The sequence below is a fragment of the Staurois parvus genome, unplaced genomic scaffold, assembly GCF_062004578.1.
Source record: "Staurois parvus isolate SC_StPar_1 unplaced genomic scaffold, SC_StPar_1.0 ptg000068l, whole genome shotgun sequence".
Lineage (NCBI taxonomy): Eukaryota > Metazoa > Chordata > Amphibia > Anura > Ranidae > Staurois > Staurois parvus.
Window position 1 is genome coordinate 8,191,101 of NW_028317864.1, and position 20,116 is coordinate 8,211,216.

Below are 20,116 nucleotides of genomic sequence, written 5' to 3' on the forward strand. Positions count from 1 at the left end.
CATACTTGTGAGACCCAAAGTCGCAGGACATGTGCAATGCCATGTATCTCTGAGAGCAGTTCCAATTGACACTACTGAAATTGCTGTGACTCAGAAAAAATTCCTGCACTACTTTGAAAGGACTTTTACACTGTGTGTCACTGAAGCCATATTAAAGTCCTGTCAAAGTCACATCAAAGTCGTATCAAAGCTGAACTCCAAAGTTGAACTCCAAAGCTGCACTGAAAATCACATGACTTTGGAGTCGGCTAGTGGGAACCAAGCCTTAGAGAAAAGTCCAAAAACACTACTGTTTTCTATAATAAGGGTCATTCTTCATACCAATGTAGTCTGGCCATGTGGGGCTGTTATATCAATAGACCCTTCACCAACAATGATCCCTCAAGATCCACCATATATCTTCCAAAGTGATGTACAGTATTTTAAAGAAACTCAAGGTCAGGTTTTATGAAAACATACAAGCTGCAATTGTCCAATATACTTTTTTCACTTCAAAGATGAGGTTATCCTGCTATGGATGACAGATTACCAATGTGACATAGAAGCTGAACACAAGGAAAGTAGGAGAGGTCAGATAGGACACAAAACTAGTGTGTATGGCCTTGTCCTTCAGACGCCTAACACTGGCATCTCTGTCCAGTGTGTTAGTCCTACACTGACCCTATGCCTGAAGGGCAACAGCCCTAGGCAAAAGGGCCAGCAGGGTGAACAGAGATGGCTTTTATAAGGAACAAGCTTAGCTATTCACTAGGTGCCATTCAGCAAGACCGAGTCTGCAATGTCCCCTGTCATGCCCGGCACTCGCTGTGCTGGGGAATTATGAGCCCTCACAGACAAGATTAAATATTGTAGACTGGAATAAGCGAAGCCTGGTGTGTATTTAGTGCACACAATGCACTGACACACAGGACATTTCTTTGGTTCAGCTTTGCACATGATGCTCTCATTGTGTCCTGTTTGCAGCCAATTTCCAGGCACACAAAGCAGGAGGCACTGAGTGACAGAGCCGTGCTGATAATCCTGACAGGCAGAAATAGCTGAGGACAGACAGGCTGGTCAGAGTCATCTCTCAGGCTGAGAACTGCCTTTCTCTAGTCAAGGACTTGGGCCCTTGGAGTGTTCTGAAGGGAGGTCATGGCTTTTCCCTTCCATGTTGAACTGTCTGCACAGCGCCCTCGATGCCTTCACCTGAGTATTATTTAGCCAGCTGTAACCCAACGTATAGGAGGAAAATGAACCTATATTGGCTGTGTCCTGGCCACATCTCAGTCTAATGTGGTGAAGAATCAAGTTATTGCCTTTTAAAAGCTCAGTGTATACCCTTGACATATGGCTAGGTGGTGCTAGTCAGTGTGGTACTTAAAGCTGAATGTAAAGCAAATAGCTAAATACATGGATGAAATACATACGGTATATGAAAGTGGTTTTAACAGCCAAATGATTCGTAACTTTGTCCATCCAGTTCTGAGATCTACACAGCTTTGCCATACAGCCCTGTTTGACAGGGCAGGAGATCATGTAAACATGTTAACATGTAAAGGTCTTGTGCCTCCCCCTATTGGTGACCAGATGCAAAAAATTGATGAGCTTATCTCTGTTATTTTGCCCTTTCTTCCTATCAACATGCCACTTGTACTGTAGCACAACTGATTACTTAGTACTCCCATTACTTAGTTTTTAAAATCATGTATTACAATAATGTTTATCATCAGAGAATTTTTTGTCATGATCTATTTTTCATGTTGAACTCTATCCATGATATAGGGGTGGAGCTATAACCCTAGAAGTGCGTTGCATTTGTAAAATAAAAAAATCTGTCTTACCTTGTATCCACCTTGTATCTGAACCTGAATTTCAAGGTGTGGTAATGCACGCCACAAAGGACCTGAGCTTCTGCTTTTGCAGCTAAGGCCTTTTTTTCTTGTCATTTTGAAACAGGTTTAAACTGTATGTCCAGACATGACCCAAATTTACCCCAAAGCTCCCTCATCCCCTCTAGAACCTGCCTCATTTTTAACTGTTTTCCTGTAGTGAGAAGCAGCTTGTATTACTCCCTCCAACATCATCATCCACCTCCTAAAATTCTTGTAGGTCTTCTGCTGGTAGGTCAGTTACTATTATGTAGGCATGCCCCTAGTAACCCTTCTCCCAAGAGGCCTTTCTCTACACTGAGTGTGTAGAAAGGCTCTGGGAATGTAAAGCACCCGCATTATTATACTTGTGAAGTGGAACAGAGAGGGTTAGGGATAGGTGGATATCTGTAATCCATCGAGCAAGGATGACAACACTGCCTAGGATTTTTGAGCAGCAGAGGCATTGTATCATTAAAGAGTATGTTACCCCAAATTTCATATTCTTGGTATGCATGGTTGTACCATGTACTTGTGTTAAAAATGATCCTATTCTCTTTATACTGCTTCCTTTATGCGAATTACCCGGTGATCCTGCCAATCCCCCTGCTTTCCTAATTTAAATTTACCACACTAGACATGAGAACACATCCATTCCAGTGTGGTCAGTATTCTGGCTGTGCTGGGAGATCAGCCTGCCTGTCCAGTGACCAGATTTATTCTGACAAACCCCTCTGCACAGCCATTCACTGGGATGATTGGTGTGCTGCTTCTCCTTCCTCACCTCTCTAAGCCCCTATACAGATGAGAACAAAGATTGTGATCGCATATATTATATATACACACCATATTGCCAAAGGTATTGGGACACCCCTCCAAATCATTGGATTCAGGTTTCCAATCACCTCCATGGCCACAGATGCATATAACCAAGCACCTAGGCATGCAGACTGCTTCTACAAACATTTGTGAAAGAATGGGTTGCTCTCAGAAGCTCAGTAAATTCAAGCGTGGTACCGTGATAGGTTGCCACCTGTGCAAGAAGTCTATCCCTGAAATTTAGTTGCTATTAAATATTCCACGGTCAACTGTTAGTGGTATTATAACAAAGTGGAAGCAACTGGGAACAGCAACTCAGTCACCAAGTGGTAAGCCACATAGAATGACAGAACGGGGTCAGCGCATACTGAAGCGCATAGTGCGCAGAAGTCGCCAACTGTTTGCAGAGTCAATAACTAAATACCTCCAAACTTCGTGTGGCCTTCAGATTAGCACAACAACAGTGTAAAATTTTGCAAACGAATAATTTTTCTTCATAAATTTTGGCCAAAATTTATACTGCTACATTTCTTTGGTAAAAATAACTGAAATCTGTGTATAGTATTTGGTCTTTGTGAAAGTAATAGAGTCTACAAGCTATGGTACCAATAATTGAAAATTGATCACACCTGATATACCGATGTCCTATCTCATTTCTTGGGAGACTAACAAGTCAGGACAGTACAAATACCCCCCAAATGACCCCTTTTTGGAAAGTAGACAGTCCAAGGTATTTAGTCAGAGGCATAGTGAGCTGTGGTGGCAGCATCAAGTTTGGGGAAACTTTTCTTCAGCAGGAACAGGGAAGCTGGTTAGAGTTGATGGGAAGATGGATTGAACCGAATACAAGTCAATGCTGTATATCCGACTTCTTTTTTGGCATCTCCGACCTGCTTCTGTTGGTGGAATGCTCTCAGGGAATTGGTGCTCAAAGTCTGCTCACAGAATCGGAATGAATGCTTTCTGGGGGGGATCCTTGCAGATAGATAAGGGACGTGACAACTTCTTCTATAAGTTTGAGGAAGGCAGTAGGTCTTTCTGTGGATTTGGTGTAGGTGATATACGGATTATATATAGCCAAATGAATAAAATAGATTGCAACTTTTTTTATACCAGAAACTGACCCCCAAAAAATAAAAAACCCACTGGTAATTAAATATGAAGGAGAGAGAGGGGCGCCAGACTAAGTACAGTATGAAATAATCATTTTATTGCACACAATAGTGACTAACTCACAGGAGGTAAGTGGTAATCAGGCATTGGTATATAGGGACGTCATCCAGAAGTGGTGCCAGAGACAGAGTGGAGGAGGTGGATGAGTATCCGGGGGCCACGGCTATAGTAAATTTTGAAAACCATTTATCATTTTCCTTCCACTTTTGTGCCATTTTGTGTTGGTCTATCACATAAAATTCCACTAAAATAAAATTTCCATTTTTGGTTGTAACATGACAAAATGTGGAAAATTTCAAGGGGTATGAATACTTTTTCAAGGCACTATAAATATATATATATATATACACACACACACAGGGATGTTGAATTCATATCGCCTGACGCCTGGGACATGCAGTTTTGGTTCCGGGCAGGTACTTCTTTTTTACCTTTAGCCCTGCTGTGGGTAAGCAGCAGGACTCACCTGTGAGGTGGAAGCATTTGGGCGGCAGTGCTGCTGCTGCCGATTTCTTCCGCACAGTGCCAGCCTCTCCCCCCATGAAGTCTTCCGAGCTCCGCTTGCCAAGCTGCGGGCCCAGGACCGGCTCCCCGCCATCGGCTACAGGGGAGGGAGGAGAGCGGACACATCTGCTCCCCTCCCCTTCTTGTCCTGACCCGGAAGTGATGTTATGATGTCACTTCCAGGTCCCCGTTGAGAGATTCCCGGCCATGGAGACCGGGAAAGAATGTAATGAGGTGCGATGTGCACTGCATTACATTCAGGGGAGCACAGGGGAGACATGCAGGATCTTTTAGACCTTGGATGTCTCAATAAAGAGAACATGGCACCAAAAATCATCACATAGGAGGCCCCCCACCCCCACATACAAACGTAAAAGCACATGCTGGGGCATCTATGCATGAAAACGTCGATTGCAATACACATGTCACATATCGCCACACACGCCAGAACGAAAGCAATAATTCTAGCAGCAGACCTCCTCCGTAAAGCTAAACTGATGACCTATAAGGAGCTTTAAAAGTGTCGCCTATAGAAAACATAGGGTAATGAACTTCGGCGCCATTTCACGAGTGCGCACAAATTTAGGGTTTAACAAGTTGGTTATCTATTTACTTGATGCAACCTCATCATTTATATTTGACAAAAAATAGGGTAATTTATTGCTTTTTTTGTGCCGTAAAATTAACTTACTTGTATTTGTTACTGAAATTTTGCAGTAATATCACACGACATAAAAAATTGGAACTATTCTAGGGTCTCTGCTTTCAGAGAATATATAATGTTTGGGGGTTTTATGTAATCTTCAGGCCTTGTGCAAAAAAAACGCAAAAATGGCTCTGGTAAGGAAAGGGATAAAAGAATAAGCCCCGCCCTCCCTTTCCTGAGGAGCACCCAATCTGTACTCATTACACTACAAGGTCTCTCCCCTCTCTGCTAGTTCCCAGGTTCGGTGCTGGAGACAGGCAGGGAGGGGAGGAGGCGATAAACAGCGCAATGTTCAAAATATATTAAGTTTAAGTCACAATAAAGACCCCTTTGTTTTTAAAAGCCCCAGACATTCCTAAAACCATATATATATATACATACACACACACACACACACATACTTTGCCGTTCATTTCCATTTTAAACTTAATGGGTTGTTTTACGAGGTAAGGGTTCACATACAGTCAGGTCCATGAATATTGGGACATCGACACAATTCTAACATTTTTGGCTCTATACACCACCACAATGGATTTGAAATGAAAAAAACAAGATGTGCTTTAACTGCAGACTGTCAGCTTTAATTTGAGGGTATTTACATCCACATCAGGTGAACGGTGTAGGAATTACAATAGTTTGCATATGTGCCTCCCACTTGTTAAGGGACCAAAAGTAATGGACAGAATAATAATCATAAATCAAACTTTCACTTTTTAATACTTGGTTGCAAATCCTTCGCAGTCAATTACAGCCTGATGTCTGGAACGCATAGACATCACCAGACGCTGGGTTTCATCCCTGGTGATGCTCTGCCAGGCCTCTACTGCAACTGTCTTCAGTTCCTGCTTGTTCTTGGTGCATTTCCCCTTCAGTTTTGTCTTCAGTAAGTGAAATGCATGCTCAATCGGATTCAGGTCAGGTGATTGACTTGGCCATTGCATAACATTCCACTTCTTTCCCTTAAAAAACTCTTTGGTTGCTTTTGCAGTATGCTTTGGGTCATTGTCCATCTGCACTGTGAAGCGGCGTCCAATGAGTTCTGAAGCATTTGGCTGAATATGAGCAGATAATATTGCCCGAAACACTTCAGAATTCATCCTGCTGCTTTTGTCAGCAGTCACATCATCAATAAATACAAGAGAACCAGTTCCACTGGCAGCCATACATGCCCACGCCATGACACTACCACCACCATGCTTCACTGATGAGGTGGTATGCTTAGGATCATGAGCAGTTCCTTTCCTTCTCCATACTCTTCTCTTCCCATCACTCTGGTACAAGTTGATCTTGGTCTCATCTGTCCATAGGATGTTGTTCCAGAACTGTGAAGGCTTTTTTAGATGTCGTTTGGCAAACTTTAATCTGGCCTTCCTGTTTTTGAGGCTCACCAATGGTTTACATCTTGTGGTGAACCCTCTGTATTCACTCTGGTGAAGTCTTCTCTTGATTGTTGACTTTGACACACACACCTACCTCCTGGAGAGTGTTCTTGATCTGGCCAACTGTTGTGAAGGGTGTTTTCTTCACCAGGGAAAGAATTCTTCGGTCATCCACCACAGTTGTTTTCCGTGGTCTTCCTGGTCTTTTGGTGTTGCTGAGCTCACCGGTGCGTACCTTCTTTTTAAGAATGTTCCAAACAGTTGTTTTGGCCATGCCTAATGTTTTTGCTCTCTCTCTGATGGGTTTGTTTTGTTTTTTCAGCCTAATGATGGCTTGCTTCACTGATAGTGACAGCTCTTTGGATCTCATCTTGAGAGGTGACAGCAACAGATTCCAAATGCAAATAGCACACTTGAAATGAACTCTGGACCTTTTATCTGCTCATTGTAATTGGGATAATGAGGGAATAACACACACCTGGCCATGGAACAGCTGAGAAGCCAATTGTCCCATTACTTTTGGTCCCTTAACAAGTGGGAGGCACATATGCAAACTGTTGTAATTCCTACACCGTTCACCTGATTTGGATGTAAATACCCTCAAATTAAAGCTGACAGTCTACAGTTAAAGCACACCTTGTTTGTTTCATTTCAAATCCATTGTGGTGGTGTATAGAGCCAAAAATGTTAGAATTGTGTTGATGTCCCAATATTTATGGACCTGACTGTATACTTTAACACAGATCCACAGGTACTTTTTCTTGTACTTGGATAAAACATAGGGAAATATGCATGAATTGTACTGAATATTTTGTATTGCTATTTTACCATTTAACAGTATGTAGTAGCACAGAGTTCTTGGGAACTGTCCATTTTGTACTTGACTCCTTCAATTCTGAAGCACCCTGGCTAGCTGGCTACTTTCACACTGACAGTGCAGTTTGCTCCTCCTGTATACAGTATATTCACTTTATCCAAAATTATTGTACAAAGTCCCACTTGAAAATCCTGACATAGACACACCATAAGGTTTCCTTTGTTGGGATTTATAGTGACTGTACGGTCTGCTATGGCCATAGTTATAGCCTCGTGCTTATTAAACATAGAACAAAGTCCATTCGTACTTGTGAATTTGAAGTTCTCAAAGACTGAAAGGGAGTAACATCTATTTAAAAGCTCAGAATTTCATAGCATAGAACTGAAATCATAGGCATTTGCCAATGCATGAATACAGCTGTGTTTTCTCTCTGACTTCCTGCCTCCATCAATAGCTACATGCTATATTAAAGAAGAATGCTTGCCTAAACCTTTCTATAGTTCCCTAAAAAATAGTCAATGTATATCTAATGCAAAAGTTTTTTTTCCTTCTGCCTTTGTTCCAGTGGGAAACATCTCCTATCCTCAGTTCAATTGGAAACCCATCTCCCATCGTGAGTTCCATTGAGAACCATCTAATATCCAGGGTTCCATTGGGAGCCCATCTCCTATCGTGAGTTCCATTGGGAACAATATCCTATCCTGGGTTCAATCTGGGAACCCATCTCCTATCCTGGAGATTCCAAATGAAGTGAGGGAAGATCCTCTCCAACTAGTTAGTACTGGTGGGGGAGGGGCAGTATAAGCAGGTAGCGGATCCCTCGACCACCTCCAAATTTACAAGGTAGCTATAGGCTTGAGTTCCTTTTGCTGCGACCATGATGCCTTTCATCAGAGTGTGGCAATTTTAACTGGGCATGTCAAGTTTAACAAGTGGCACTGCCTGTCAAACTTGGCCACTGAAGTCAATGGGACTGAGCTGCAACTGCATGCCATACAGGCTATGGCAGTTGCAGCATAGTAGTTTAATGTAAAATTCTCATTGAGGTAGAAATAATCCTCCTGAGGATCGAAAAACAGGCAGCGGTAGCACCTCTTTAAAGTCTGTAAACTGTCTGTCAACTGAGATCTGAAAACTGATCCACCACAGCTTTTCAGAGGCAGGCAAAGCGTACCCCATGTGAAAGAGGCCAAAGAACAGATGTTCAAATTGGAAGAGTTCCTGTCACCCCCTGTTCCTGTGGCAGCTGTAAAATATTGGATTTCCTATCACTTTCTGCCCCATTGATGAAAAACCTGGATAAATAGAGCTAATATCTCCGGCAGCGGCACACACATTAAAAATCTTGTCAAAAGATACATTTTAACATGTTAAAAATGTCATTTTAGAAACTGTGTTCAGGATTGCTGCAGCTATCACTAACAATCTCTAAAATAATCCTGATGATCCTGTCATGATGGTCCTTTTTCAGGTTCTTCCTGTTACAGAATGATAGCACTTCTCCATCTCTCACGGACTCCTAATAGAGACTATTACTGGAGAGTATTGCTCAACAAAAGAGCAATTAAAAGTAAATACATACAAAAATATGTGTACTATATAAGGTGCATTAGTTAACCATATAGCATTCAGTTAGGGTTGCACATTTACTTTTTAAGAATTTTGCCTCAGTGTCTGATTTTGGCAGAACTGCCTGTACGCAAATGATTCAATCTACTAATCAAGCCAGCAAAACAATCATGGTGTCAGTATTCACCCCGTTTTATTATTACTGGTAGTAATGGGTCTTGCTAAAAGCTTTTACTTTTTTAAATCCCTTATTCTGTCACTTTTTAAATAGCATTTTTTTTTCTTCCTTTCCTTGTCTTCCTTCACTCTGCTAATTAAGGGGAGGGGTTAATTGGTCACAGGTGATACAGGTCCTATTTAACTTGCTGTAGAGCTCACTCTTGAGCTTGACTGTATTTTGCTTGCCGGACCTTTGACTAAGTGGAGTTAAAAAACCGGAGTTGAAAACAGGAGATTATAACAGGAGTCTACTAACCTGTAAGTGACAACTGATCTTTCCTGTTAATATTGTAACCGGGATATGAGTGCTAGCAGGGTTGAAGGTCTTGTGCAGTGCACAGTGTGCCGCATGTATGCAGCAATGGAGCAACAGCTCCAGGATGGATACCACTGTGACAGATGTGAGCGGCTTGCCCTTCTGGAATCTCACATTTGAGGTCTGGAAGAGAAAGTTGCAACACTGGGCAGAGCTATCAAGCTTGAAAGGGGTCTTCGGCTCTCGGAGTAAGTAGCTAATGGGATTGATGTGGAGGGCGGACGGGCTAATTAGGATTATCAGGTAGGAAGATGGGCTACTGTAACGAGAGGGAGTGGTAGGGGCTCAAAGAAAATGAAGGCTGACCCTGGGTTTGAGCATCCAAACAGATTTGCCAAGTTGGGTGAAGATGTGGGGGTGGCAAGCTCAGGGGTGGCAGCCCTGGATGTCACTGCTATCCCTAACAGCTGGGAGGGCAGACCATCTGGGAGGGGTGGTAAGGGTAGTGCAGGAAGGCCTAGACAGCTGGTGGTAGTAGGGGATTCTATGATCAGAAGGACTGATAAAATAATTTCTCGCCAGGATCGCCTCAACCGAATGGTTTGCTGTCTCCCTGCTGCCAGAGTTTGGCATGTGGTGGACCGGATTGATAAATTACTGGGAGGGGCTGGGCATGACCCAGCTGTCTTGGTTCATGTTGGACCCAATGACAGAATACATGGAAGGTGGAGGCTCCTTAAAAATCAATTTAAAGAACTAGGCTGCAAGTTGAAGGGAAGGACCTCCAAGGTGATATTCTCTTGAAATAATACCTGTGCCATACGCGACTCAGGAAAGACAGGGGGAGATTAGAGAACTCAATGCATGGCTGAAGACCTGGTGTAAGAGGGAAGGATTTGGGTTTCTAGAGCACTGGGCTGACATTTCATTGGGGTGCAACCTATATGCTAGAGATGGTTTGCACCTAAATGGAAGGGGGTCTGCTGTACTGGGGGAGAAGTTTATGTGAAGGCTGGAGGAGTATTTAAACTAGGATCGAGGGGGGAGGGAGAATTAGATTATAACGGGGTAGACAGATCAGACAGGGGTCAGTACTTATTGGTGGGTGGAATGGGGAAAGATGGGGGGGAGGCTATGGCAGATGATGAGAAGGTTCCCATGTTACAAACAACCTGTGGAATTGGTAGCATTTGTATGAAAATAAAAAATATGCAAAATATGTGTGAACAAGGTGTCAATCAATTAAAGTGTTTGTTCACCAATGGTAGAAGTCTGCCAAGCAAAATAGGTAAGTTGGAAGCTTTGTTGCATGAAGAGAGCTATGATTTAATTGGTATTGCTGAATCTTGGCTTCATTCTTCGCTTGACTGGGCCATTAATATTCCTGGCTATGTTCTCTTTCGGAGAGACAGAGTAAATAAAAAAGGTGGTGGTGTTTGTCTCTATGTGAGAAGTGATCTTAGAGCGAGTGTGAAAGAGGACCTAGTTGATGGAGAGTGTGATGAGGCTGAAGTATTATGGGTGGAACTGCACATGGGGGTGCGTACTACAAAGGTAATCATTGGAGTTTGTTATAAGCCTCCCAGTGTTAATGAGGAGGTGGAAACTCAGCTTCTTGCACAGATTGAAAGGACTGCAAGGGCTGGGACAGTGATAATAATGGGGGACTACCCAGGAAATTGACTGGAGTAATGGTACTGCAGGAACAGTTAAAGGGCAAAAATTTTTAAACCTACTACAGGACAATTTTATGGTACAGTTCATAGAGGCCCCTACTAGGAATGATGCTCTGCTGGACCTGGTAATCTCAAACCATGCAGAGGTTATTACGAATGTCCATATAAAAGAACATCTGGGTAGCAGTGACCATAACATGATTTCATTTATTGTTAGCTGTAAACAGCAAGCACATACAGGAAAAAAAAAAACGCTCAATTTCAAGAGAGGTAATTTTCCAAGGCTGAGAGCTGCTCTCCAAGACTTAGACTGGGAGGGAATATCGGCATTGATGAACACAACACAGAAATGGGAGTTCTTCAAAAAGACTGTATGTGAACACACTGCAAAATATATTCCCATGGGCAACAAGTTTAAAAGGCTAAAATTCAAACCTATTTGACTTACGGCCAAAGTTAAAAAGGCTATAGATAATAAGAAAAGAGCTTTTATTCAATATAAAAATGAAGGAACACTATCATCGTTTAAACATTACAAAGAATATAACAGAACATGCAAAAAGGAAATAAAATATCATAAACAGCGCAAATAATTAAACCCCAAAAAATTATTAATTAAATTGAAATTAAAATTAAACCATATAGTCCCACTAAAAAACTTGTGAAATTTAGAAAGTGTTAGAAAGTGTCAGAAAAAACAAACAAAAAGACAAAAAAAGTCCTTGTTCCAAAAAGAGTGTGCTTCCACCATGAACCAGTGCTCCAACCAACATACACTGCACTCACCAGATTCAGGTGAAATAAATGACTTTTAGGTATTTTAGGGATCCTAGACCCTTCTTTACCGCCTCCAGAATGCCACTCCACCATATGAGACCTTTAATCTACCTTCTAATACCTCCAGACTTCTCCTCCCAGACAGGCTCCAAAGTAGTGTGGGAGAAAGAAACATATATAATGTAATACTGCAACACCCAGCATTTAGTAATGTAAAAACACCAGGCCACTCACATTTTATAAGATAAAAACCAGCATATTTTATTGCCTCCACAAGGCTATCACAGTTCCCATTGCATCCAGGACAGCATCAGAAATCCCACAGACTTGGCAGAGGGTGACAGATTGTCTATACACAAACCATGCTGGGTGTTGCAGTATTACACTGTATATGTTTCTTTCCCCTACACTACTTTGGAGCCTGTCTGGGAAGAGAAGTCTGGAGGTATTAGAAGGTGTATTAAAGGTCTCATATGGTGGAGTGGAGTTCTGGAGGAGGTAAACAAGGGTGTAGGATCCCTAAAATACCTAAAAGGTGTTTATTTCACCAGAATCTGGTGAGTGCGGTATATGTTGGTTGGAGCACTGGCTCATGGTGGAAGCACACTCTTTTTGGAACAAGGACTTTTTTTTGTCTTTTTGTTTGTTTTTTTCTGATTTTTCTGACACTTTCTAGATTTCACAAGTTTTTTAGTGGGCATATATGGTTTAATTTTAATTTCAATTATTAATTTTTTTCGGTTTGATTACACTGTTCAACAGGTAAAAAGTTTTGGGCATAAAATTAGCTAATCTTACATAATTTTGGGGTGCTGAAAACTAAAATGACCCTAAAAAATGTTGATTGGCTCTAGTTTGCATGATATATTCACCCATCTAATGACGTAAGCCATTCAAAATTATGATGCAACTTCAGCTGCATATTGCGCAATTGATACTGGGGACCAATAGAAAATTGCATGTATACTGAGATGATGCAATATTAGCCTTTAATTGCATCACTTCACTGCATAAAAGCTGCAGTATCTGTAGCTGATTGTAGTTCGACAGCGTCTTTACATTTCGTTTTATGCTTATATAGGCTACTCAGTAATGCCTCGAACTTGTGTGAATAAAGCAGATAATTTCTGCTATATCTGCGGTGAAATAACTTTTATCTGACAAAAAAGGAGGATAACAGGAATGATTAAGAAAGCCTACAACTTGTATTTTGGCTGCAAGATAGGAGACCAGGACAAGAGCTGGGCACCACATATATGCTGCAATTCTTGTGGGACGGCACTGGAGCAATGGTTGAATGGAAAAAAGGCATCTATGCCTTTCGCTGTGCCAATGATTTGGAGAGAGCCAACAGATCATGTTAGTAATTGTTACTTTTGTATGGTGCCTCCAATTGTAAAAGGGCTAAATAAGAAGAAAAAGTTATCTGTGAACTATCCAAATATTCCATCGGCAATACGTCCAGTTCCTCATGGAGAGGGGCTACCAATTCCTAAAGCACCAGAATCCTTCGTGGTTGAGTCAAGTGAGGAAGAACCTGAAGCTTGTAGTCACGTGCAGTTGTAAGAGATAGCCCTTTCCTCGAATACAAGAGAAAAGCCAAGAGAAGCAAAACCGACACAAACTGAAGACAAAACTAGTGAGAATCCTAAGTATTAAAATGATTCAACTTAGCTTATGGCTATAATTTTTCTTGGTAATCCTATGCAATATATTATGCCATTTAGGCTTTGTTATGTAGTCAATATCACTTGCTTTATATTTGTGGAAAGACATCTATCTATATAATTATTGTGCATTATGTAGTCATTACGCCTATAGTAGAAAACGTTCCGTTTACAGAAAAACTAGAGACAATTGACAAATTTCATTGTTATATTTGAACTCAGAATGTGAAATTCATTAAGAAATGGATCCTTTTGTTTCCAAAACTGGCAAAAAATAAAAATTTGTTGAACAGTGTTATTTGAGCTGTTTATGATGATTTTATATTCTTTGGTGTTTATTGCACTTGTGTAGAGCAGCATTTAAATTTATCAATTGGGGATATATATTTCTTTGGCGCTGGCGATTTCTGATTATTAAAAAGGAAATAAACGCTGAAAAATTGAAAACGAATGACAGATTGCAAGAGATAGCAGGACCAATCCCAAAAAATTCTTCAAATATATTAATAGTAAAAAGGTTTGGTCCGAGCATGTAGGCCCCTTACAAAATAATCTAGAGTGGGTGACTGGGGACAAAGAGAAGGCAAATTTATTAAATATCTTCTTCAGCTCTGTATATACAAAGGAGCATGGGGGAGCTCTTGTCCATAAAGGGGATGGTATTGACACAGCTCCAGATGATCCACATTGGCTCACAATTGATATGATCCAAAAATATTTAGACAGAATAAAGCTGAATAAAGCGCCTGGACCGGATGGCATACACCCACGGGTCCTTAAAGAATTAAGCTGTGTCATTTCAAAGCCATTGTTTCTAATTTTTAGGGACTCTTTAAATGACTGGCACAGTACCACTGGATTGGTGTAAGGCCAATGTGCTGCCAATATTTAAAAAGGGGTCAAAATCTTTACCAAGTAATTACAGACCTGTTAGTTGGGAAGATACTGGAGAGTTTAATAAAAGACCACATAGATAAGTTCTTGCTGGAAAAAAATATTTTAAGCAACAGACAGCATGGATTCAGGAAAGACAGAAGTTGTCAAACAAATCTGATTTCTTTTTATGAGGGAGTGAGCAAAACCTTGGACAGAGGGGTGGCGGTGGACGTGGTATACTTGGATTTTACAAAAGTGTTTGACGCAGTTCCCCACACACGGCTAATTTGTAAGGTAAAGTCTACGGGCTTGGAAAAATCCATATGTAAATGGATAGAAAACTGGCTAAAAAGATGGTATTCAGAGAGTAGTGGTTAATGATTCATACTCTGAATGGTCTGGGGTCATCGGTGGTATACCCCAGGGTTCAGTATTGGGACCCTTACTTTTTAATATATTTATAAACGATATAAAGTCTGAGAAAAATCCCATTTCAGTCTTTGCAGATGACACCAAGCTGTGCAGTGGAATAACGTTCATACAGGATATCTTCAACTTACAAGCCAACCTCAATGCACTGTTTAATTGGGCAACTATGTGGCAAATGAGATTTAATGTTGATAAATGTAAGGTTATGCACTTGGGGAATAAGAATATGCATGCGTCATAAATACTAGGGGGAGTACAACTGGAGGAATCAATGGTGGAGAAGGATCTAGGGGTTCTGGAAAATCACAAGCTTAATAATGGCATGCAATGCCAAGCTGCGGCTTCTAAAACAAGCAAAATCCTCTCTTGTATTAAAAGAGGTATAGACTCCAGAGAGAGAGATATCATATTACCCCTGTACAAATCATTAGTAAGACCTCATCTGGAATATGCAGTTCAGTTTTGGGCAGCAATTCACTAAAAGAACATTGGGGAACTGGAGAAAGTACAGAGAAGGGCAGCTAAATTGATACGAGGCATGGAGAAGCTCAGCTATGAGAAAAGATTACAGGAACTAAATTCTCTTGAGAAGAGTAGATTAAGGGGCAATATGATCAACATGTATAAATACAACAGTGGTTCATATAGTGAACTCTGTGTGGAGCTATTCACTATTCATTTCTTCACAGTAAGAGCTACAAAAATGTGGAATAGACTCCCTCAAGAGTTGGTTCTGGCCAGCTCAGTGGATTGCTTGAAAAAAGGCCTGGATTATTTTTTAGATACACAGAATATAATTGGATACTAACATTTATAGGTAAAGTTGATCCAGGGAATATCCGATTGCCTCTCGGGGAATCAGGAAGGAATTGTTTTCCCAGCAGGTGCAAATTGGATCATGCTTTGCTGGGGTTTTTTTTGCCTTCCTCTGGATCAACTGTGGGTATAGGATCATAACTTTTTTTTTTCTATGGTTGAACTGGATGGACTTTTTTCAGCCAGACTAACTATGTAACTATGTTAATAAATAGCGGCCAAACTGTGCAGTGTATTGTGAAAGTACTTTGAATTTAGCGCTAATTTGTGTGGAGGGGTTTTAACTTTTGTCTTTATTACTATTTTCTTCTCACTTTCTATTTGAAGGAGTCAAAACAAGAAAAGAGTAGAAATCTCTCCAATGGAGCAACTGGCACCAATAATAAAAAATGAAGCACTTCCCTACCAGGGCAGGTGGCTCAAATATTTCCAACTCAATGCTTCTCTTAATGGAACACTAAACAGGGAACTATCATCCTTTGAGGAACTACGTATAAATATATCTGATCACTCCTAAATTATCTCAGTTATAGTTTGGGAAAAATCTTCTTGCCTGACCTTTAAAAGGCATATAGAAAGCCAAGCACAAGAAAGGAACTATGAGGTATAGACTAGATCAGCCCTTTTCAGCACAGAGGAACCCTTGAAATAACTTTCTGGTCCTTGTCTGACTGCTCCCGTCAGGGCTTCCGAGTTTAAGATACCTCCTTCCCTTCCTCTTGCCTATGATCTGCTTTCCTTTTTCCCTACCTTTTCTTTCTAGTTCTTGCTCACACAGTTACTGCCCTATGGACTAGTTGCAGGAGAAGAGTCTCCCCTTCAGTGACAGTGAGTAGATTTTAGGGACATGGCTTTTGGCAATGTCAACTTATCAAAACCAATAAATGTATTGAAACAGAAATAACTTTCTGGTCCGAAGGAAATCCCTGCTAAAAATTACTATACCTACAACTTATAATACAATAGTATCATGATGGTCAGTAGGAAGAATGGTCCTTGCACTTGTGGTCATTGGAAAGAATTAATCCTTTTTTAATAATGGTTAACAAAAATCATTGGTGTCAGTGGGAACCCTAGCAACCTCTGAAGAAACCCTGGTTGAGAAACCGTAGATTAGTTGGTGGAGATCTCCTGCCGTGCTACATTAAATCTTTCCTTCAGTTTCCAGTTGATGTTGGCAATGCGGGGAAGAGGTAGACAATGCTTTACATTTAGTGATACCAACCGAAGTGGCCATATTGATAGAATCGGGGATTTATTTCCTCATGTCAAAGCCTCCAGCAAGGTTAACACTGAGTGGGACAGTTGTGACATCACATAGTCTCACTCCAAATCTCATTGGAATAGCAATCAGAGGTAGCAGTGCTATTGCAGATGTAAAGCTATAAGGCTGTAGGCATGGCAGTGCCTAGCCACACTCACATACTAGGAAGTGTACTGCTAATTTCAGAAGGGATTTAGGATAAAAAATAAAGTTTACAAGGTACTGTTTAGGGACAATTAACATTTTTAGATGTTCCTTATACCATAGCGAATCTTCAATTTTCTGTTCCACTTTAAGGGTTACTGGAAGCTTGATGAATCAGTGCGAAGATCTCAGTTCTGCCCAATTATGGCAATGTGATGACATGAGTAGATGATAAAACCGCCTGCAGATGTGTGTGTTAGTTGCAAACCCCCTGAATGTATACATTTGGCTCTTGTCTGATAGTCCCATTCATTTTCATTCAGGGCCCCTGACAGACTAGGAGATCATGAATGTATTTCTGAAGCCAAAACCTGATAGTACAAGGCCTGATATAGTTTTAGCTCCATTAGTGTTAATTATACGCAGATTTCACGAATACTCCTGTTAAAATAAAAAAAAAAAACCTAAGCAGAATTGGGCGAGTTAGAAGAAAAAACTATTGAGAGTTCATACTATGCCAGTATAAGCAACCGGACATAGCAGATCTCATCACATGCAAAGAATGCTGGGGCATAATAATGTGAAAGACAAATTCGGTTTCCACCATGGTGCGTTGTTCCCATTCCTCTTGTGTACAGTGCGTCCTGTTCTGCTCTCCGTGTACTATACACCCGATCTTCCATTGACAGTGTACCTCCTCCAGCTGCATTCCTAGCTGAACTAAAAGCACAGAGGGAGTCGTAACCTTAAAGAAATACTCCGTCAGCAGCATGGCTACATAGTACAATCCCATGATAATTTCTGAAAATCTGCAAGCGAATTTCTGAAGATGAAAAACATGCTCAGATAGTAAGGGAACCAAAAAAAAAAAATCCTTTTCTCTATTTTGGTAGATCTGTGTATGTCTTTAAATAAAACCCATTAAAAAAAATCAGTCTGTGCAAAACTAATTACTTTTATTGAGAAGGCTGCAAAGTGGGTGGCAACACCCAGAGGTAGATGTGAACACCCAGATCAAGCAAAAACTGGGACTGAAGAAATATGGAAGAAGCGATTGCTGACCTTCTAAAATGCTAGGTGTTGGGCTGTCATGCTGATCCAATGGTCACGGACCTAGAACGAGGAGCTTCTGACTTTGCTCTGGCTTTCTCTAATGCCTGTTTGCTCTGGCAAGAGCCAGCCATTGGTATTTTCTGAAGGGGACTTCAGCAATGGCAACCTACGTACTTCTCTCAGTACAAGCAAAGCAAAGCTGAGCAGCGGGCTATTGTATTCTAAAAGTCAGTCCCGCAGCTGTCAGAATACCTGAACAGTGGATACTTCTGACTGGTTGGCTCCTTCGATTTTCAGATCAAAGTTTGTTGAGCCTGATGGTGCTCACAGGGTCATCCACTGATCGAATCTGGGCTGATTCAGCAGCAAGAGGACTAAAATGTGATAAAGATGTGACCAACTTACAAGTTAACTCAATAGCAGGACCCCCGACCTCCAACACCATTGTTAATCTGATGTTCCCTTACCTGAGCAAAGTAAAAGAAGGGTCATGTGTAAGCTCTACATTGCTGTGGTTGGAGCTTACAAAGGGTTAAAGACCCTCCCCACTACCATGTGACTACACCCAAACAATTAGTCGCCCAGGTACTCAGCACTGCTTTGCGAGAGGAAGGGTGGTATCACCCTCCTTGGTACAAGGTGCAGTGCTAGCAAACAGGTTAGTGTAAGCAGTCAGGTCATTTAGGCTTTTAAGTTAATCTTGCTTTTCCATCCTAAATGAGCATAGCATTAGATTCACTTAAGTGTGCTGTTTTAGGGTCTAAAGCTAGTTTGTGACTCTCTTATTAAGTAAAATAGGTAATGGAGTAACCGGTTGTATTTAAACAAAAAAACATTTTCTAGGTATAATATGCCCATTTATAGAGCTACAGTGTTTGCTGCATCTGTACAGTGCTTCTGGGCATCCAATTTCTTCTCACATGCATGTACAGATTCCTTACTTAAGAAATATACAGTGTAGGGCTTGGGAACCAGAAAACACACAGGCCTTTCATTTTTGCGACCTTCACATTCATAGTGAAAATCTAGGAAAGCTGCAACATTTGGGATTTAGCAGGCACAGCAGCCAGCTGCAGAAAAGAAATGTAAGAAAGAATTTCACAGACACTAAGGGGGTAGGCTGTGTTCCCTGAGCCAGTTCCCATGCAGATTGTCATGTTTGCCAGGGGTGCCCCTATAATTGCATGTGATGCAGTGGCACAATAGAGCTGGCTGTACACTAAGTCCCTGCAAGCTCAGGGTACACTTCTGAAGTGTTCAGTTACTAGTGATCAGTGCAGAGAGCGAGCTCTGTTACAGCAGAATGGTGGGATGCCTCAGGCCATGCTCTGTTTAGAATCCTGCAGTACAGCTGCAGAGCTCAGGAAGTGACAGTTACAGGGTGTCTAGCAAGGAGGGGCTCGCCAACATTTGTGGTGTCAGGGGAAATCTCTCCAGTAGAGCAGCCGGAGAATGAGGCCTAGGAGGAAACACATCAGAGGCAGGAAGACAGGGTAGGGAGACATTTTCTGTATGTTTAATTCTGGCATCCTTTATCACAATGAAAGAAGAACTGTCTGTGCTGCCTCACCACAGCCTAGGACAGTCTGTATGTAATTCCAGCCTGCAGCTCATTTAAGCTGAACTCCAAGCACAGAAACTTTCATTTGAATATAGCTGTCAATAGCCACAAAGGAATGAAATCCCCTACATGTGTACCAAATGCCTTTGAAAACCCAGTTAGTACCTTGGAAAAGTAGCAGTGATATTATCACAGTGCTGTACATATTCTATGCAGCACAGAACCATGGGCATGGCCCAGAAGTCTCCAACCACACAGGCTGCCTGCAAAAACCTACAGGAGGGGCGGATACAAGACCAGTCGCCCTGCAGTGACCATTCTTTCTTACAAGAAGCTCCTGCACGGAGGTAAATTGTCACACTGGATTATTACACAGATCTGCAAGAAGCAAACAAGCAATATGCAAGTAAGAATACACCTGATGCTTATATTTAGACAATATTTACTTATTTTAAGGGTGCAGCTTTAACTTTTTCAGCCTCTGCGACGTACCAGTACCTTGCCAGGTTGAAGTGGTTATATATTGACGATGCCTGCAGCTAAAGGTATCACCCCAGTATC

The 20,116-nt window shown here is 41.4% G+C and overlaps 1 long non-coding RNA gene across 1 annotated transcript in view; it reads left to right on the top strand.

The window, feature by feature from the left end:
- Positions 1-19,322: 19,322 nt before the first annotated feature.
- LOC149469527 (uncharacterized) overlaps positions 19,323-20,116 on the top strand; it is a 41,562-nt gene continuing 40,768 nt past the window's right edge. Inside the window, exon 1 of the long non-coding RNA XR_016311560.1 lies at positions 19,323-19,961. This is a non-coding gene — a long non-coding RNA (uncharacterized LOC149469527). The remainder of the gene's footprint in view (positions 19,962-20,116) is intronic.